The sequence below is a fragment of the Pseudopodoces humilis genome, chromosome 5 (assembly GCF_049639895.1).
Source record: "Pseudopodoces humilis isolate 2021_Gansu_Grassland_sample_001 chromosome 5, ASM4963989v1, whole genome shotgun sequence".
Lineage (NCBI taxonomy): Eukaryota > Metazoa > Chordata > Aves > Passeriformes > Paridae > Pseudopodoces > Pseudopodoces humilis.
Window position 1 is genome coordinate 5144874 of NC_142204.1, and position 22117 is coordinate 5166990.

Sequence of the window (22117 nt, forward strand, 5' to 3'; positions counted from 1 at the left end):
TCTGATTGCATCTTTTGGTTGGACTCCCGCGGTGGAGTGTCCAGGTCGGGTGCGAAGCAGATGGATATCTCAGCCGGGCTACTCTCATTGTCTGGTTTGATTGCCTGTGTCCTGCTCTTTATCTCGGGCTGATAAGCATCGCCGTGGATCGTTACCGCCTGACACGGGAAGGAATCTTTAGATCATACTACATTTTATATCTTTACATTATTATAAATATAACATATATTTCTTTATTCTCCTTCACAAACTTTTATCCAATGCCACATTTATCACAGTCCCCCGCCTAATAATTTATCACATTAAAAATTCATGTTATCTCATTTATTTTTATTTCCAATGGGGAGGACTGGGGACTTTTAACAACATTCGTCCTCCTCCCAGTCTTTTAGAGAATCCTCACAGTACCCTTGAAAAGGGTTATCCTTTTTATTTCTATTTTCAAATTTCTTTAGGGCTTCAACTGCCTTCCCGTTTTCTCTTTTCTCTTCTAACTTCATTAGTTTAGATATTTGAGAGAAAGGAGTAGGCTTCCCTTGGCCATTTTCTGGATCAATTGGGAGGGCAGCGATCTGCATCCCTTGAACAACGGAATGAATTAACCTGATGAAACAGGGAATCAGGCATGGGAGGAAGATGATTCCTGCAATTGAACAAGTTATGAAGAACACCAACTTTTTCCACCAAGCTCTCTGTCCAAATATTTGGTCTCACCAAGAGGCTTGTAGAATAGAATTCCACCTTTGGACTGGCACATGTACCACTTTATTTCAGCGGCTAATCCCCTTATTGTCTCCCCATAGTCATCTATCTCCATACAACATTCTGATTCATTGTACTTACCACACACTCCTCCTTCCTCGGCTAACAAGTAGTCAAGGGCTAATCTGTTTTGATATACAAAAGCCCTCATTTGCAAGTGTTGTTTTGCCAGAAGTTTTAAGGCTTCTGAGGTGTGGTTGGAGACCACTTCCACCACTGCTTGCAACCTAATAAGCCTTTTGAGGAGGTAAATAGGTGTTCTATAACCCCAGCTGCCATAATTTGCCCAAGTGGCGGGCCCATAATACTTAATGATTCTTTCAGCAGGCCACTCTTCTTCTCCCCATTTTTGACTGCCTCCAGCCATTGGTAATTCTCGTTTTAATTCCCTTTTATGTCTATTCAATGTCTCAAAGAGGGGAGCTCCTAGCAATTTGCTTTCTGTTCTAGGTAAGGTGAAGAAAAAGGGCCTGATTATTCCTAGGGTGCAGGACCCCTTCCATTTCCTGGGGAGCTCGCTATATGCTTTCTTCCCACATATCCAGTAGATGCCGTCGGGAGCTTCCCAACCTATGTTCGTTTTTGCAGGATCATCCCAATATTCTTTTAGGCCTTCTAGTGCATGGAAGGGATTGGCCCCGGAGATTTTGTACCAGCATAATTTAATTAATTCAACCCATTCGCAATGATTTCCCCGGGTGCTACTCCAATAGCCCGCGGGTGGTTCAGGTTGCCAGGTCTTTGATTTAGTGTCAGAATTCACTGTGAGTGTGTTTATACACGGGGTATAACCCACTAAGTCAGTGAACTCCTTCCCTTCTCTGCTAATGCAGACAGTGCCAGTTATTCTCTGGTCTATTACTCATCCCTCAGGTCTTTGTGTTGTTTTTGACATTTTTGAACCCTCCCATTTTAGGAGTTGTTCTGGGGTGAGTCCCTCTCCCTTCCAGGGCCACCTTTCGGCCGATTTTAAACCGCCACAGATCCAACAGTTAGACAAACCTAATTCCGTTGCTATTTCCTGCATTAGGTCAATAAAGAGATTTTGGTTGGGGGCTGGTAATCCCCAATCACTGTACTGTTTTTCTAACTGTTCACAGTGTTCACTAAGAGACTTCAGTCTCTCTTGTTCTAATCTCTTTTTCCTGATTTCTACTTCTCGCCTTTTTAACTCTTGGGTCAGTTGTTTTATTTTACTTTCAGGATCCATCCCTTCTTCATCTTTTGAAAAGCAGAATATTTGGTCGAATTGTAAACAAATTCGGTCATCATCACTTCTTAATAAATCAAGGATTATTGGTTCATTGTCAAAGGATGCTTTTTCCTCATGTTTTAGATTTTTGCCTTCCCAGTACAATTTTCCTCCCATAGTACACGTTTTTAATTTTGCTTTATCATAACACAAAGGGTTGACCTTATAGTACGCCAGAAAAGTGGACTGTCTTTTTCCTCCTATCCATACAGTTTTATTACATTGGCCACAGGTTGGAAAAGGAGGAAGCATTCCAACTTCTCTCTTATATATGAAGTGGGAAGCTTTGGTCTTTCCTCCTATAGGAGTCTTTGACTGCCCGTCCTTAAGACCTGCCCCTGAGTGGTAACACCAGACCTCCCCCTTCAATTTACAGAGACCATACCGAGTACCGTTAGACAAGCAGAACCCTTTTTGTTGTCCCGGAGGACAGTCAATTATTTGTCCGGTATTTGTGGCAGTCAGGCACTGCTCACACTTCCCCAGGGGACGCTCCCCCGCAGGTACCTCGGGAAATATTCCCTTGGTCAAGCACATGGCTAGACTCAGGACAATCAGGATTCCCCACCAGCGTACCCCTCTGCCTTGCCCTTCGCCCGTATAGAAATATACGGCGGGGACTACCATCTTCTCGGCAGCAAGGATATTCTTCAGGGGCCCTTGTAGTCCTAATGGCGTACCTTCTCTTGAAAGTAGCCCACCAAGACAATTTAATTGTATCTGTCCTACACAGTACTTTGACTGTCTTTCGGCACTCGATCGCTAGTGCTTCTGCTTTGGCGTCTAATTTTCCTTTTATCCCCTTTTGGTAAATCAGGTACCACTCAGGAGAGTCAAGTTCTAAAAACCCCGCCCGGGTGGCAAGTATTAAGAGACGGCTAGTCTCCTCCTGTTCCTTGATCAGACAACCGGTACACAATCCCTTGGGCCTGTACCCTCCCCAGCAGTGGGTTACTCAAATTTGTCTACAATAAGCACACTCAAAATGTATAAAAGGAAAACAATCACAATCTGGGTTGATGCAACTTATCTGGTCGTCACTGGTCATTTGTGGTGACGCTGAAGCTTAATTTTCAGCTCTCACGGAGGGGTGGTGACTTTCCACTCGGAGGTGTTGCAATCCTTGACCTTTTTCACTCGAGATGAATGTGTCCAGCCCCTTTCTGCAGTCCGAACAGCAGTGTCAGTGGTGAGGAGAACGAGGAACGGTCCTTCCCAGTGTGGGGTGAGGGGAAGCTCTTTCCAAGCTTTGATGAGGACTTTATCCCCAGGCTGTATCTGGTGTATCGCGAATCCCAGAGTGGCACTTTGGGGAATAAGCCCTTCCTTTCGAAGGTCAGCTATTTTCCTGCGTGGATGTCTTCGTGCACAGCAGACGTTTTACGAGTGAAACCAGCCGCAGCTTTCCGAAGGCTCCGTGCCTTCCCGAGCTCTCTGCTCCGGATCCGTTTTCCTTTTCTTGTGGTTTATCTCAGCCTAAATTTAGTTCGGATGTCGGAACGAGCTACGGGGGTTCTCATCTCACCAGGCCGCCAAAATCAGCAGGGGTACCCTTCCTGGGCAGTGAGATTCCCCTGCAGTTTCTCCGATCCGAGTCACGGCACCAAATCTGTTATAAACACAATAGCAAAATAAGGTTAATATAAAAAGCAATTTATTATAAAACAATTTCAACCATAAGCAACGAGAGAAAAAAAACACAATAAATAAATCAGCGCATCGCCAGGTGGACAGGGGTCTGCACCCAGAGGTACAGATTTTCCCAAATCCACAAAGGAGGGATTGCAGTCCGGGGTTTTTATAAGGATTTTCATATCCTGAGGCAAAACCTGGAGTGGGCACTGTCCAACAAAGAGTCTAGATGTGCGGTTGAGTAGATTTCTCGGATCCGTCGAGCTGAGTCAATAGTCAGCTGGGCAGAGTCCTTTCACATGCGAATGGTTCTGGGTGCCTTCTGATTGCATCTTTTGGTTGGACTCCTGGGGTGGAGTGTCCAGGTCGGGTGCGAAGCAGATGGATATCTCAGCCGGGCTACTCTCATTGTCTGGCTTGATTGCCTGTGACCTGCTCTTTATCTCGGGCTGATAAGTGTCGCTGTGGATCGTTACCGCCTGACTCGGGAAGGAATCTTTAGATCATACTACATTTTATATCTTTACATTATTATAAATATAACATATATTTCTTTATTCTCCTTCACGAATTTTTATTCAATGCCACATTTATCACAAGGTCAAACAGGAGCCCTTTTAAAGATCTTTTCCATATGCTTTCCCAAAGATCGAATTCTGAGTGGGTTAGGAGACACCAGAAGAGGTCTCTGAGATTGCCTAGAACTAACTCGTTGGATGTTAGAGTAGCTGTCATTATTCCCTTAAAGATCTCACTATTTCTACCAAACTCTCTTGGTTCTAGAAGACAGGTGTCTGCTAGGGAGGGCAGGAGCCTCCCTTGGAATGAAAGAATGTAGACCCCCTCCCTCCGAATTATTATTATTTTGAAATCAAGGGGCTTTTAGGCAGAGATCTGGGGATAGGAATAACAGTTCTTTACTAGTATAACCAGGCAAACAAACAATGATAACTACAGCATTAGCAAGAAAACAGAACCAGGGACCCCGTGACAGCCTTCTCGGCTGAGACTAGAAGGGATGGAGGAGAGGCTTAGTTTTACAATCCCCTCAGGCAGTGCTGCAGGGCTCTGAGGAACACTCAGCTGGAACAGCAGGGATGAGATCCCGGGCTGGTGGATGAGGTGTATCAGCAGCTCCGTGGCAGTGCCTGGCACTGCCACACGTCCCAGCAGGACAGGGGGTGTGAGGCCACCAACAAAGAGGAAGAAGGAGAAGCAGCAGCAGCTCCATCTGGGTGATGGCGAAATTCCCTTCTCTCCACCGCAGCAGCTCCGCGCCCAAAAATGTCTTTCTCTGAAGCTGAAGAAAGCCAGCCAAAACTGTCCCCACCCTCCTTTTTCCGGCCCCCCTTCCCCCCCTGGGCCCGGCCACTCTTTGTCCTTTGTCAAGCACCCACTAAGTACTCACAGTTAGGTTGTCCCTGCAACTAATGGGTAAAAATTCCACGGGCAAGCCAGAACAAAAAAAAGGACACCTAACCCCCAACACAAACTCCCTTTGGGCTTTACAGAGCTCTTTTACATTTTGGTAGGAGAAAGGCTGGTAGTGTCTATTTGCCCTTCTTTTACCAATATATTTCACAGGAGCGGCTGAGAGTATGGCTTCCTCTTTCTGATCCGCAGGGTCCTCATCCCCAGGGTCCCCCCCTGACCCCCACCCCCCCAAGTACTGGGCAGGGGCCCAGCCCCCTCTCACCCTTGGGGTCTGGGAAGGGGACCAGCCCCTCCCCTCCCCCCATGGGAGCAGGGAAGAGGGCTAACCCCAACTCCGTGGGAACAAGGCGGGGTAGCATGGGAACCAGGAAGAGGAAAGGGGTGGGACAGTCTGGGATGGAGGAGTAACCGTGGGAACCAGGATTGCAACACCTGGAGGCAGGGCTGCAGGATATCATGCAGGGCAGGAACATGGTGGAGGAGGAGGGGGTGTCCAAGGGAAGGAAAAGGTTGTAGGAGGGGGAAGGGATGGGACATGCAGGTAAAAGGGATTGTGGGAAGAAGAAAGTTATGATGGAGGGTCCACCATGTGGCTGGCACCATCTTGGATCCCAGCTATGTGGTCGCCATTTTGGGGCTCGGGGGTCATCACCTTTAAAGCTAACAGAATGCTGAAACCAAGGAGTAGCAACTGGGGTAGAGGGATGCAGAGAAGGTTCTCTGTCAGTCTGCACACAACAGCCAGAGCTGGGGTAATAGAAAACCGCTCAGAATATTCACGGAGTCCTCATAGAGGTAAAAGTGAACTTTATTTATTACGCTTTATTTCTATCTTTGGCACGCTCTTACAGGGTCCTACAGGGCTCACACAGCTTAACAAGCTACTATTGGCTAATACATTTTGTTTGCCATTCCTTTTCTTGTACACATCATGATTTTCTTCATTCTCACTGCTCCAGGAAAGTTCCAAGGACACTGTCTTTGGAATTGTTATCTGGGTTGAAAGCTGGGTTGTGCAGATAGGCTTTTACTAAAATATCATGCCCTTGTTCTGCTAAAATGTTCTCTCCACTGGGGTGCTGAGCGGGAGGCAGGGGGCCTGGAAAACAGCGGCTGCGCCAGGTGTCCTGCATCTTTTGGGGTGCCCCATGAGTCCCCTTAGCTCAGGGGCAGAGGGTCTGGGAGAAGGGGTAGGGGAAATGGGGGGTGTCTGCCTTGACTGTCCCTTCACTTCTCTCTTAGCCAATTCTTTACAAATTAAAAGAAACAACGGGAGGAACTTAGAAGCAATTTTGTCTCCATGTTCTACTTTGAGAGTTAATACGTTTACGATTCTGTCCCAGGAAGAGACAGAATCCACATCTTGCAGGATAAACTGGGGAAAGTAGAGAGATAGCTGACAAACAAACTGCTTTAACCGTGTCCTATAAATCTTAACATTTTCACCACCTAAAGTATCCTGAACTTGGGAATAAATACTTCTTTCCTGTGCAGAGAGCTGAGAGCCCATCCTGATGTTAAAAGCTCTCTGCACAGTTCAATCTACCTTCCTTTACAGCAAAATGCCACAGCCAGCCCTGGATGGCCTCTGCAGTTTCCTTCTCCCACACACACTGGGGTAGGAGGTGAAACTGAGTGGCAGCAAAACTGCACAGCTTTCAAACTTCATCCAGCAGCCGTGCCAAGTGCCACTGCCACCAAAACTGCATGGCTGGAGCCCTGTGTCAGAGCTGAAACCCAAGGCCCCCTAATTGGGTGTCCTGGGGTGACTTTATGATGCTTGTATCCCAAATTGCCTTGTTTATGTTACATATTAAGTTCTGCACTTTTAAGACTGGCTCTGAGAGCAAAAGGGGGAAGAAGAAGCAGCGCACAGTTTGTGTCCAGAAAGAGCCCTCACTGTCCCCCATCCTGCTCCTGGACTGTGGTGTCTGCAGCACAGACAGACAGCAGGACAGAGCTCTCCTTTGCTTTTAGTTAGTTTTTAGCTAGCTGAGGCAGAGAAGTTCCTTGAACTATTTTTTTTTCCTTTTTTCTTGGAACTGTTCAAACCTGCTCTGGACTGAAAAAACCCAGACAAACCCTGGGAGCTCACACCTGTGGCCCACCAGGGCCTGGACCTTGGCACTTTCCAGCACTGGAGGGACTGATAAAATCTTAGTGAGCCAAGCTACGCCACATGAAAAGGACTTTTTTTTCCTGGATTTGCCATCTCATTGAACAGTGAGAGGTTTTATTGTTTAATGTTATTCAATTTCTGTTAAATAAACAGGTTTTTTCCACTTCTCTCCAAAGAAATCTCTTTTCCCTAACCAGTTGGAGGGAGGGGCTGCTTAAATTTATTTTTCTGGGGAGACCCCATTTAGAAATTCTCTCCCAACACCAGACTGCTAAGTCACCCCCATTACTTCTGCGCTCTTCTTCCCATTTCCTGGACGGGGTAGGAGTTTTCCATCCTCATTGTCCTGGGGTGACTTTACCTTTGTAAGATAGCTTTGGGAGCTAAGGAAGTTGAAACTGCTGGAGGCTGATGGGAGTTTTTTCTCTTGACCAATGACTGGCCATTTCTGAGAATTGGCGGCAGTTTTAACCATTGAGAAGTGAGATCAACCTGTAAACACCTACCTTAAGATGTGAGTCCAGAAATGCCGCGGCGGTGGAGGTGGCAGGGGTGCCACGACTACCCTGAAGAAGCGGTCCGTGGTTGGACCGCCCAGGGGCACAGGCACGTCCTCTGTCTGGCGAGTGCTCTCAGCTCAGCAGGGGTCTGCAGGCGGCGCGAAGAAGGGACTAGAGCGCTGTGCGGCGTTCCACAGAGAACTGGCCTTTATTAAAGCAGGGTCCTCAGCAAAGGGAGCCAGTGACAGCAGCTTCTCCCAACAGGGGAAAAACTGGGGTATTTATAGGGAAGGAGAGGGGCGGGGGAAACGGGGATACATGTATTGGGGTGGGATGGCAGGGGAGAACACCAATGGAGTGTAACAGTTTAACATAACTAACTCAAAGATCTCTGGGAGTCACACTTTTCTCTCTCTGAAAGGAAAGTGCCTTGCCTAGGGACAATCCCTCCAAGGGAGAGCCAGGATCTCTGAAACAGACGGTTTCCCAGCCCCCACATGGGAATTTCTTGTTCTCTTTGATTTCCGGCTTTTAAGAGGTAACAGGCTCCGATTCAGACTGCACACCCCCTCCCACACCAGGCCGGATAAGGCCGCGGAGGGGTGGGGGGAGGAAGAAAAGCGGAGCAGGCCGGTCTGACTCAGGTTGCAGTTTCTGCCGCTGCTGAGTTTTTTCCAGAGACTGCCGAGTAAAGAGAGGCCATCGCACACAGCTCCAGCCGCCGCTCTGGCAGAGATAACAAAACCAGCTACAAGGCCTGGGCAAGATTTCAACTCTTTTATTACCCAAATGAGACTTGCAGATTAATCCTTTTTCCAGAGAGAGAAAGAGAGAGAATGATCAACATAGAAAGAGACTCTATAAACTATCAAAGACAGTGAAGAAAGGAATTAAGCCTCAGAGGGGGTAGAGAAAGAAGGAGATGCTTTAATAAGCTGAAAATTTTCCTGTTAAAGACCATGGAGATGGACAGTAGAGTTCTGAAAAAAACTCCTGTAATTCATGACAATATATTGGGAGGAATGGAGTGTTCAAAGTGGGAATTTTGAGCAAATAGTGAAGTGTTTGTGATACTGTGAGATGCTGGAACAGAGGGGGAGAAGTAATAGTTGAAGATTTGTGGCCTTTGAGAGGAAAAGAGAAAACTTCTGTTTCCAGGGAGGCTCACAGAGACGGATGAAGAGAACTTCTGCCTTTGAATAACTCATCCTTTAAAATGACATCCCTAGACTCATTTGACCCACACACACCTCAGAGTGATGTGAAATGGGAGGAGTAACTGATGGCAGATTTTCCGGGCAGCTGGCATCAGAAAAATAGAAAGCTATAACAGAAATAGTTTTCTTGTGAGAAACTCCACAGATTAGCAGAAGAAGACTTCCGTTTCTCTACAAAGAGTGATGAAAGAATTATAGCAAGAATTGAGACTGTTTTAAGCACCAAAGTTTTTTTGTCTCTATGTTGTCATGTAAACAAGGGAATGGTTGGATAGTGGGGGAGAAAAGGGTTGTTCTGGAGGTTTTATTCTAGTTTCTTATTCCTGTAGGTTTTATTAATGAACTTTCTTTATTCCTTTTAAGTTTTAAGCCTGTTTTGCTCTTGTTCTAATCCACAACTCACAGCAAGAAATAAGTAAGTTTTCTAGTGATTTTTTAGTTGCTGCATTAAAACCACAACATTTATTTGGTGCGTTGGCTGGGAAACAAATTGGCAAATCTAAACCACTACACACATCTATTTTAGAGTGACATTGACTTGCATAATGACTTCCTCTTCTGCATCTTGGGCAAAGACTTGGTGCTTTCATGTTTCCTGAAGACTCTGGGTAATTCTTTTCTATGTGTCCATGTTTCCCACATTGCCTTGTTGAGGAGTTACACTGAGCCCAAGAGTTCTTGTGAGTCTTTCTTCTTGTGCTTCGAGGAGTATTGGGAAGGATGAGAATTTAACAGAATTTTTTTATGGATATGAATGCTTAGCAGAAGGTTCTCTAGAAATGAAAGCAAGCTTTGATATGTAAAAAAATGTTTTTAAGGATAGTTGTTGCTGAAATAGCTGAGAGAACAAAGGTCTAGTCTAGATGGAAGGTTTAGAGCAGAGGTTTAGTCAGTTAGAAGGAAGTTTTATGGCTAAAAGTCCAACAGGTTAAGTGGTCTTCAAACAAAGCATGTTTGCTACCAAGTAAAAAAGCATAAGCAAACAGAAGGATGTTTTTTACCAAAGCAAAAAGAATTTTGCACTGCAAAAAAAGTTTCAAAGTTAACACGTAGTTGATAACTCAGATGATTAGTTAGTCACTACCATAGTATGGTAATTCTAGCAGTTTTGATAGGATATATGTACATGTAAAGGTATTGTGTATGATGCTGATTGATTGTTATATAATAATATGCACAGAAAAAGAAAGAGATATAATGCATTGTAACCAGAAGCAAAGGGGCTTCAGGACAGAGGGCTTGCCTACAGCCAGCAGCTGTAGGCTGACCCACAACCCCCTGCTGTAACCTAATCTATGGAATAAACAGCATTAGAAAGAAAAGCCATCTGAAGTGCACATCTCTCCATCGGCTCTTGCAGAGGAGTTTTTGTAATCTGTCTACCAAGGCATTTGTTTGAATTGCTGCGATGTGCTGAGGCGTGCCTACGCCACTGCAGGCCTTTATCATCTGAGGCAAGATTGTCTGTGGATCAGGCAAGGTGCTGATGATGCACTTCCACTCTGCATTGGCATTTGCAAAAGCAGGACTTTGAATACGGAATGGTTTTGCTGCTTCATCACTTCATTGTCTTTACACTGCTTGTGTGAGATGATTGATGAATGAGGTGAAGGGCTCAGTGGTACCTTGTGTTATTTCTGTATAAATACCATCTGGTATTTATGTCCAGTTCAGCTGGCCAGACTTGCAGAATTGCTCTCCATGCTGCTTCTTTGACATCTGCAATCACGTCTCGAGGCAAATTTGCAACCTGATCTTCAGGTCTGTCATGAGGGTTCTCTCCTGCTAGGTGGGCCAATGTGAGGGCTGCTTTTGGGCCTTCAGCATAAGTGTTTCTCAATTCCATGAGGGCTCTGTGCCACTTCACATCCCATAGTATTTACTGTGAGTCTGTCAGGATTATGGAGGCAATATATCTACAATCAAAAGGTACTAAATCATAATTGTTGAATGTGCCTCTCAACAGTTGTTTGAAATATGGAGAATTTAATCCATTGTCTTTTATGGCTTTCATTAAGTCCTTGATGACATCATAAGTCAAAGGCTCCCATCTAGGATTTGCATTTTGCTTGCTGAATCTCATTGGCAATGCCATGATTTCTGTTTCTGCTATGTCAAAATTTCCTTCCTTCAGTGCATTTCTCCTGATATCTGCCCAATTTGTCAAACTGGATTCATGTCTTACAGCATGTCTTGGAAGATGTGGTACTCAAACTCTGCTTGCATCTTGCAAGGATGCTCCTTCTTCTTGCCTGAAGGCTGTGTCCGTCTTATTGATAATTTGCAGTCCTATATTAAAATGTATGGAGAATGACATGGAGGATGCAGTACAAGAATTCACCACAGGTGGCGCTCCAATAGGAGGCTGGACCTCCTGTTGACCATGAGATGGCACTGGTTGAGGGCTATAGGGATTATTTACAGAGGTCAAGTTGACATCTGAAGCCATAAGAAAGTCCCTTAAACAGTCCTTCATCTGAAAAAAGGGGTTCCAAAGGACTGCTCTCAAGTATGTGATGAACAGGATTGAGTGAGAGGAGGAGTTGACGGATAGTCCTGTGGATGAAGGGCCAAACCAGGTACTTAGAGTAGTTGTGCCAAACACTGTAGCTTGGGAAGACAGGGGTATATTCATAGAAACATCTTGACCAGCTGAGATTTCAAAAATCTTCTCAGCATTTGCACCTTTAAATGGCAGGCCCGAAATACCTGCTTGTGAGCTTTCTCCTTCCTGTTCTTTGATCTTTGCTTCTTGGCTGCTCTGTTGAAATGGTTCCAGGGCTGCTGGACCCCGTGTTGCCATGTCCTGTATCCCTGGGTCCATACCTGCTGTATGCTGAAGGAATTGCGTGTTGGCAAGGCTGTGGTCCAAGGCTTTATGACTCTGTGTAGCAACCAGTGAAGCGGTCTGCTGTGGAGAAACTGCTGCTTCTTCAAGGTGCCGCTGTTGTACGGCAGCTGTATTGCAGTTTCTGCTCTTCACTGACACTGCTGCTCAGCTGCAGCTGCTCCTTGCTCCAGTGGTGGCTGCCATGGCAGTGGAACTGCAGCAGCCAGCATAAGCTGCGGCTCCACTGGTCCCCTGCACTGGGCTGGGCACAGAGGGAAGGGACCACACCTGTCTCTGATGTACTTGGATGTTCCACCATCATCAGTGGGCGGTGCAGAGGTGGTGCAGAAGCTGGAAGGAATGCCTCTGCTGAGGGTTGGCCTGGGGGCAGTGGCACAGGTGGGGTGAAGGGCTCTGGCTGTGCTGCATCACTGCTGATGTCACTTTGACTGGGGGCTGTGGCTCAAAGCACACCCCTGGCAGGCAGGGCACAGAGACTGCCATCCCCATCAGGGTCCTGCACTGCTCTGGGGTGGTTTGGACCATCCTGTGTCATCCCAGGGGGAACAGGGCTTTCCATCCCCTTATCCACTCCACCCCCTAGGGCTGGAAAAGGGCTCAGCTGCTGGTGCACAAACCAAGGGGCTTTTCCCCTCCCTTTTCTGTCTCTGGCAGCATCCCAGGAGCAGGTACAGCTCTGAGAGGGCTCAGATAAGTTTGCAAAGGTTCTGAGCCATCAGAGCCCCCTTTTGGCAGCTTAGGAGATGAGTCGACTGCATGAGATTGCAGTCTGTGTTTTGGAATTGCCCCAAGTCTCTGCGTGGCTGTTGCACCGGGCATTCCTCATGCTGAGCCATCCCCCTTGCCGAGAGAGGATTTTGGGAGGCTTGTATCAACTCTGTGTTCTGTAAGAGTTCCTCAGCTGGCTGGGAAGAGCCCACCTGTTCTTTATCTGAGCCCGTATGCCCTGTGGTTCCACCTCTTGGCTTCCTTCTCTGCCAAGTTTATAAAGTGCCTTGTCTGGCTTTTACCACCATGATTTCATCCTTTGAAAGAATTTACAACACTCGGAGCATTGTCTTCTGAGTGAGAGGTGCCCCGATCCCCATGGAATGAAAGAGGGCAGACACAGGCTTCTCCAGCTTATTCATCAGGGTCTCCTGTCCTGTGTTTGAATACATAGTGTCCCCTGACTGGGTTTCAAAGTCCCATTCAGTGGAGATAAGTTCATATATTACTCTGGAAGCTGGCAGGAGCTGAGCTGCTGCCTTGTTGGGATGCAACATTGATAACAGGGTTCTTTTCTTTAGGACTGAGGGTGATGAGACAGAGGCTGTCTTCTCATGTTCGGACTTGGTTGTTTATTCTTCTCTTATCTATATTATATATATGCAGAGTACAAGGAGCTATATACACTAAGATAGAAAGGTGCAAAGTGGCTAACAAAGAACCTCTTCAAGGTTTTTTATAGGTCTATTTGTCCAATTAACAAATGCCAAGTAAATTATTTTTATGAGTGACCCAATGACCTGACATCTGTGTGCTGCACTGCAGCATCTTCTATCCAATCACTTATTATTACCCAAAAATCCCTAGAAGAACATGAAGAAGGTAGAAGAAGGAGAAAGGGATAATGCTGTAAGTCCTCCATCTTGCTTCTTATTTTCTAAACTAGCTTAAGCTTTAAACTTTAACTTTCTCACCCAGTGACTTAAGAAAACTCTACATAATATACACTCTCACATTCCCAGTTTCTCTGCTTAACTTCAACAGTCCTCCATGGTGTTGTGTGAAATTCTGTGCTCTCTTGGGTGTCAGAGTCAGGTATCACAGACCAAGGCACATATCCTGAATCTCTGACCCCAAAACTGCCTGATACTTGAGAGTAGCCTTTTCACATATTTTCATGTTTATCTTGTCCCACAGGCCTGGGGTAAAGATTTTCTCTGAATCCATTTTAGGAAATTGTGCCCGTGTCCAGGATAATATGCTCCTAAGCTCATCCATGGATACAGGGATCAGGTGTTTCCTGACCATATTTTCCAAGAGATTCAAAACCTCCCTCTCAGGTTTGGATATAGTGTCTCCCATATTACAGTTCCTTTTTGATGGCTTGCCTGACCTCAGGGTCAGCTTCAATCTTGGCTCCTCTGTCTGTGGTCCGTCCTGCAGCTCAGAGATGTCTGGCTGTGGCTTCCTCCTGCTCTCACCAGCACACAGAGATGTCAAATTTCTTCTTTCTCCCTGAAGAGATCTCCAGATTTTAGCTGCCTTCTCCAAAAGGGCTCTCAGCCCTGAGTGCCATGCATTGGGCGCCAAAGTGTTGCAGTGACACTGGTGGTTGGGTTCTTCTCCCTGGAGAGAAAGGTTGTTTTCTCTTTTTTGGACTTGGTTATTATTCTTTCCTTATTCTTTCCTTATCTATATTACATATATACAGGGTAAAAGGAGCTACATACACTAAGATTGAGGGGTGCAAAATGGCTAACAAAGAACCTCTTCAAGGTTTTTTGTATGTCTACTCCAATTAACAAATGTCAAGTAAGCTATTTTTCTTAGTGACCCAATGACCCCACACCTGTGTGCTGCACTGGGGCATTTTCTATCCAATCACTCATTATTACCCAAAAACCCTTAGAAGAAGAAGATGAAGAAGGAAGAAGGAGGAGAAAGGGAAAACACCCTAAGTCCTCTATCGTGTGTCTTGTTTTCTAAAAAAGCTTAAACCTTAAACTCTAACTTTCTTTCTCACCCAGTGACTTAAGAAAACTCTATCTAGCTGACACACTCACATTCCCACTTTCTCTATTTAAATTTAAAAGCTGTCTCCATGGTGTTATGTGAAACTCAGTCCTCTCTTGGGTTTCAGAGCCAGGCATCACAGATAAGGACATTATCTGTATCTCTGACCCCAAGAATGTATCAGAATCTTGGCAGCTGTAGCTGAAACTGCAGGATGCCCCAGCAGGAAAAAGGGTAAGAATTGCAGGGTACTGAAATCCCAGAGGAGTGCCAAAGAAACAGCGAGGTGCTGGACAGCACCAGCCTGGCTCCTGAACATGTCAGGCTCCCAGGGTGGGGAAAGGGGCTCAGGAAAGCCAAGGTTTTCCCCTGAGGCACCCAAGCAGATGGTGAGGGGTACTTTGGTGAGGTAGGGAGTTAATAAGATCCCAGTGCAATGGCTTGGCCAGTCTTATGAGCAGAGGCGCACTCACAGTAGAAGGCAGGAGAAGACAGAGCCCAGCAGTGAATTCTTGCCACAGTGACTGCAGTGTCCTTCCCCTCTGAATGTCAAGAGAACAAGAAAGATAGAAACTGCACCCTCTCCCCCAGCCCAATTCCATGGTATCTCCACCCGTCCAGGAGAAAAACCCCAGACAAGAAAAAGAGTAGCCAGCTGTACCCCTCCCCTGAGCTGTCACAAGTCTGTTGTCTCTCTTAAGTAGCCAGTTGTTATTGTCTCCTAGCAACACATACGGGACAAAATTCCATGAGAGAAAGGAACAAAACAGACAAATCCTGATCCCCAACAGAACTCAACACAGCTGTCATGGTTTTAAAGCAGTAACTAAAAAATTACTAGAAAACTTACTTATTTCTTGCTGTGAGATACAGATTAGAACAAGAGCAAAACAGGCTTAAAACTTAAAAGGAATAAAGAAAGTTTATTAACAACACTACAAGAATACGAACACCAGAATAAAACTTCTAGAGAACCCTCTTTTCTCCCACTACCCAACCATTCTCTTGTTCACATGACAACATAGAGACAAAAACACTTTGAAAACAAACACACCAGAAAACCGTTTCTGGTGTTTACAACAGTCTCAATTCCTGCTAGAGTCTTTTCATCACTCTTTGTAGAGAAACAGAAGTCTTCTGCTAATCTGTGGAGTTTCTCACAAGAAAACTATTTCTGTTATAGCTTTCTATTTTTCTGATGCCACCTGCCCAGAAATCTGTCATCATTTCACTCCTCCCATTTCACATCACTCTGAGGTGTGTATGGGTCAATGAGTCTAGGGATGTCATTTTAAAGGATGAGTTATTCAAAGGCAAAAGTTCTCTTCATCTGTCTCTGTGAGCCTCCCTGGAAACAGAAGCTTTCTCTTTGCCTCAAGCGGCCCCAAATCTTCAACTATTACTTCTCTCCTTCTGTTCCAGCACCTCACTGTATCACAATTACTCCACCTTTTGATCAAAATCCACACTTTGAACACTCCATTCCTCCCAATATACTCTGTCATGAATTAAAGGAGTTTTTTCAGAATACTATTGTCCATCTCCACAGCTTTAACAGAAAAATATTTCAGCTTATAAAACATCTCCTTATTCTCTCTTCCCCATCTAAAACTTAACTCTTTCCTTCGCTGTCTTTGATGGTTTTATGATATCTTCTTCATGTTGATTGTCTCTGTCTCTCTGGGAAAAAGGAGTAATCTTTAAGTCTCATCCAGGTAGTAAAAGAGTTAAAGTCTTGGAAAAGCTGCAGATGTTCATGGTGTCAGGTTTCAGTTCAGCAGCAGAAACCACAAACCAAGCCAGGCCAGCCAGCTCCGTTTCTCCCCCCCTGCCTGTTGCTGCTGGTGCTGCATAGATCACACGGACCCAGATTGAGGTGTGGTGAAAAGAAGAGACAGTTTATTTTTCCTCCCAGGATTTATAGGTTTCTGACCACGGCCAGGGATTGGATGGTCAGGATAACACTTTCCCTCTGCACTGGCCATGAGAGATGTCCATCACAAGACGTGTAACAGAAAGAATGTACATATATCTATGTTTACAGTTACTGTCCTGGGAAAGTCTTTAGAAAACTACGTCAGCAAGCTCAGAAGCTGAGTTTTCAGGGTGACACCTGCCCTCTGTGGCCTTGTCCAGCCTGTAGGGGGGAGAGAAAGCCAAGACAGACCCCTGTCACCTCATCAGAAGCCAGAAACCAAAGAGAACAAGAAATCCCTGGCTTTACATCTTAAGGGGGTGTTCACAAGTTGATCTCACTTCTCAATGGTCAAAACTGCTGTCAGTTCTTAGAAATGACCAATAATTGGTCACAAGAAAAGACTCCCATCAGCCTCTCGCAGCTTCAACTTCCTCCCAGCTCCCGAAGCTATCTTAAAGGTAAAGTCACCCCATGACAACAGCAGAGAAGAGGCAGTCTAGGAGGTTGTTAGAGTACGTGGAGGACAACTTATCACAGCTGGTGAGTGAGCCCACCAGGGAAGGGACTATGCTAAACCTGCTGTTTGGAAATGGAGATGGGCTGGTGGGAGGTGTGGTGGTTGGAGGCTGTCTGGAGCACAGAGATCATGAAATTATAGTTTTCAATATTTGGTGAAATAAAGAGGGACATCAATAGAGCTTTCACACTGGACTTGCAGAGGGCAGATTTTGGCCTATTCCAGTGACTTATGAAATTGGGAAGCAGTTGGCTCTTTCTTTAAGAGACATACTTATTAGTAGATGTTATAAATTAAAAAATCAGCCAAATTTATCAATAACAATTTTACTGAAAAATTTGCAAAAAAAAATTTGAATTTCGGAGACAACCACAATTAAGGTCGGCATCGAGCCTGGGGTCGGTGCTGGGTGAACTCTGAACCAGCTTCTGTTGCACTGATTCCCCCAAGTTCACAGACTTGTCCTTCAGAGAGCTGAATTTTTAGAGTTTTTACAGCCTGAGGCTGTGCAGTCTCAGTGTTTTTCCTTCCAATGTTTGTTGCACATTCATATTTTTTCTGTTTGTTTGTTAATGAAGTTTCTGTGAAAGGATGGAGAGTCTGAGTAGATTCACAGGAAATGGGTATTGAGATGCATGGTCCTGGAGAATCAGATCAGGTCAGTATCAGGCGTTAATCACTGGGTCATTAGAGCACCTATCTTGCTTGGGTGGACCCATCCCTCCTTGGTGCTGTCCTTGTTCTTTTGCAAATCACTCTCTCCCTTGGCTCCCAGCTGCTGTGTTGTAATACTTTGTTGTGTGTGTGTGTGTTTGATACATGAAGCAATATTTTTACTTCTTGATTCTTTCTTTTTTTTAATATATGTACAATAAAACGCAAATTATACAAACATATATTACAGTAGATTATAAGTGTATATATATATATTCTATTTTCACACCCTGGGTGATGAGTGAACAGGGCCACAGACAGTGAGGAACTCATAGAAACAAACACAACTCCCGGGAGGAAACACGCACCGGGTGAGAACAAAATTGCGGGTCACAGAATATGAACACAATCCCTGAACCGTGGGATATATGCGGTCCTGAACCGCGGAGGATACACAGCCAAAAGAGAGTCGCCGATGGTGAGGGAGCACTGTGAGTTAAAAGAGGCAAAATATGTTGGGAAAAGGAGAGAGAAAGTATGATAATTTTCAGCTGGTAGTTTTGTTGCTCTGTTGTGTTGTTCAGAAGATGGTCCCTGGTTCAGCGAATGTATTTAGTGGAGCCCAAGCCTACACTCTGGTTCCAATACACTGCCTCTGTTTATGCCCCTGTGTTATAAACGTAATAGCAAAATAAGGTTAATATAAAAAGCAATTTATTATAAAACAATTTCAATCATAAGCAACGAGAGAAAAAAAACACAATAAATAAATCAGCGCATCGCCAGGTGGACAGGGGTCTGCACCCAGAGGTACAGATTTTCCCAAATCCACAAAGGAGGGATTGCAGTCCGGGGTTTTTATACGGATTTTCGTATCCTGAGGCAAAACCTGGAGTGGGCACTGTCCAACAAAGAGTCTAGATGTGCGGTTGAATAGATTTCTCGGATCCCGTCGAGCTGAGTCAATAGTCAACTGGGCAGAGTCCTTTCACATGCGAATGGTTCTGGGTGCCTTCTGATTGCATCTTTTGGTTGGACTCCCGGGGTGGAGTGTCCAGGTCGGGTGCGAAGCAGATGGATATCTCAGCCGGGCTACTCTCATTGTCTGGCTTGATTGCCTGTGTCCTGCTCTTTATCTCGGGCTGATAAGCGTCGCCGTGGATCGTTACCGCCTGACTCGGGAAGGAATCTTTAGATCATACTACATTTTATATCTTTACATTATTATAAATATAACATATATTTCTTTATTCTCTTTCACGAACTTTTATCCAATGCCACATTTATCACAGTCCCCCGCCTAATAATTTATCACATTAAAAATTCATGTTATCTCATTTATTTTTATTTCCAGTGGGGAGGACTGGGGACTTTTAACAACATTCGTCCTCCTCCCAGTCTTTTAGAGAATCCTCACAGTACCCTTGAAAAGGGTTATCCTTTTTATTTCTATTTTCAAATTTCTTTAGGGCTTCAACTGCCTTCCCGTTTTCTCTTTTCTCTTCTAACTTCATTAGTTTAGATATTTGAGAGAAAGGAGTAGGCTTCCCTTGGCCATTTTCTGGATCAATTGGGAGGGCAGCGATCTGCATCCCTTGAACAACGGAATGAATTAACCTGATGAAACAGGGAATCAGGCATGGGAGGAAGATGATTCCTGCAATTGAACAAGTTATGAAGAACACCAACTTTTTCCACCAAGCTCACTGTCCAAATATTTGGTCTCACCAAGAGGCTTGTAGAATAGAATTCCACTTTTGGACTGGCACATGTGCCACTTTCTTTATTTCAGCGGCTAATCCCCTTATTGTCTCCCCATAGTCATCTATCTCCATACAACATTCTGATTCATTGTACTTACCACACACGCCTCCTTCCTCGGCTAACAAGTAGTCGAGGGCTAATCTGTTTTGATATACAAAAGCCCTCATTTGCGAGTGTTGTTTCGCCAGAAGTTTTAAGGCTTCTGAGGTGTGGTTGGAGACTACTTCCACCACTGCTTGCAACCTAATAAGCCTGTTGAGGAGGTAAATAGGTGTTCTATAACCCCAGCTGCCATCATTTGCCCAAGTGGCGGGCCCATAATACTTAATGATTCTTTCAGCAGGCCACTCTTCTTCTCCCCATTTTTGACTGCCTCCAGCCATTGGTAATTCTCATTTTAATTCCCTTTTATGTCTATTCAATGTCTCAAAGAGGGGAGCTCCTAGCAATTTGCTTTCTGTTCTAGGTAAGGTGAAGAAAAAGGGCCTGATTATTCCTAGGGTGCAGGACCCCTTCTATTTCCTGGGGAGCTCACTATATGCTTTCTTCCCACATATCCAGTAGATGCCGTCGGGAGCTTCCCAAGCTATGTTCGTTTTTGCAGGATCATCCCAATATTCTTTTAGGCCTTCTAGTGCATGGAAGGGATTGGCCCCGGAGTTTTTGTACCAGCATAATTTAATTAACTCAACCCATTCACAATGATTTCCCCGGGTGCTACTCCAATAGCCCGCGGGTGGTTCAGGTTGCCAGGTCTTTGATTTAGTGTCAGAATTCACTGTGAGTGTGTTTATACACGGGGTATAACCCACTAAGTCAGTGAACTCTTTCCCTTCTCTGCTAATGCAGACAGTGCCAATTATTCTCTGGTCTATTACTCATCCCTCAGGTCTTTGTGTTGTTTTTGACATTTTTGATCCCTCCCATTTTAGGAGTTGTTCTGGGGTGAGTCCCTCTCCCTTCCAAGGCCACCTTTCAGCCGATTTTAAACCGCCACAGATCCAACAGTTAGACAAACCTAATTCCGTTGCTATTTCCTGCATTAGGTCAATATAGAGATTTTGGTTGGGGGCTGGTAATCCCCAGTCACTGTACTGTTTTTCTAACTGTTCATAGTGTTCACTAACAGACTTCAGTCTCTCTTGTTCTAATCTCTTTTTCCTGATTTCTACTTCTCGCCTTTTTAACTCTTGGGTCAGTTGTTTTATTTTACTTTCAGGATCCATCCCTTCTTCATCTTTTGAAAAGCAGAATATTTGGTCGAATTGTAAACAAATTTGGTCATCATCACTTCTTAATAAATCAAGGATTATTGGTTCATTGTTAAAGGATGCTTTTTCCTCATGTTTTAGATTTTTGCCTTCCCAGTACAATTTTCCTCCCATAGTACACGTTTTTAATTTTGCTTTATCATAACACAAAGGGTTGACCTTATAGTACGCCAGAAAAGTGGACTGTCTTTTTCCTCCTATCCATACAGTTTTATTACATTGGCCACAGGTTGGAAAAGGAGGAAGCATTCCAACTTCTCTCTTATATATGAAGTGGGAAGCTTTGGTCTTTCCTCCTATAGGAGTCTTTGACTGCCCGTCCTTAAGACCTGCCCCTGAGTGGTAACACCAGACCTCCCCCTTCAATTTACAGAGACCATACCGAGTACCGTTAGACAAGCAGAACCCTTTTTGTTGTCCCGGAGGACAGTCAGTTATTTGTCCAGTATTTGTGGCAGTCAGGAACTGCTCACACTTCCCCAGGGGACGCTCCCCCGGAGGTGCCTCGGGAATTATTCCCTTGGTCAAGCACATGGCTAGACTCAGGACAATCAGGATTCCCCACCAGCGTACCCCTCTGCCTTGCCCTTCGCCCGTACAGAAATATACGGCGGGGACTACCATCTTCTCGGCAGCAAGGATATTCTTCAGGGGCCCTTGTAGTCCTAATGGCATACCTTCTCTTGAAAGTAGCCCACCAAGACAATTTAATTGTATCTGTCCTACACAGTACTTTGACTGTCTTTCGGCACTCGATCGCTAGTGCTTCTGCTTTGGCGTCTAATTTTCCTTTTATCCCCTTTTGGTAAATCAGGTACCACTCAGGAGAGTCAAGTTCTAAAAACCCCGCCCGGGTGGCAAGTATTAAGAGACGGCTAGTCTCCTCCTGTTCCTTGATCAGACAACCGGTACACAATCCCTTGGGCCTGTACCCTCCCCAGCAGTGGGTTACTCAAATTTGTCTACAATAAGCACACTCAAAATGTATAAAAGGAAAACAATCACAATCTGGGTTGATGCAACTTATCTGGTCGTCACTGGTCATTTGTGGTGACGCTGAAGCTTAATTTTCAGCTCTCACGGAGGGGTGGTGACTTTCCACTCGGAGGTGTTGCAATCCTTGACCTTTTTCACTCGAGATGAATGTGTCCAGCCCCTTTCTGCAGTCCGAACAGCAGTGTCAGTGGTGAGGAGAACGAGGAACGGTCCTTCCCAGTGTGGGGTGAGGGGAAGCTCTTTCCAAGCTTTGATGAGGACTTTATCCCCAGGCTGTATCTGGTGTATCGCGAATCCCAGAGTGGCACTTTGGGGAATAAGCCCTTGCTTTCGAAGGTCAGCTATTTTCCTGCGTGGATGTCTTCGTGCACAGCAGACGTTTTACGAGTGAAACCAGCCGCGGCTTTCCGAAGGCTCCGTGCCTTCCCGAGCTCTCTGCCCCAGATCCGTTTTCCTTTTATTGTGGTTTATCTCAGCCTAAATTTAGTTCGGATGTCGGAACGAGCTAC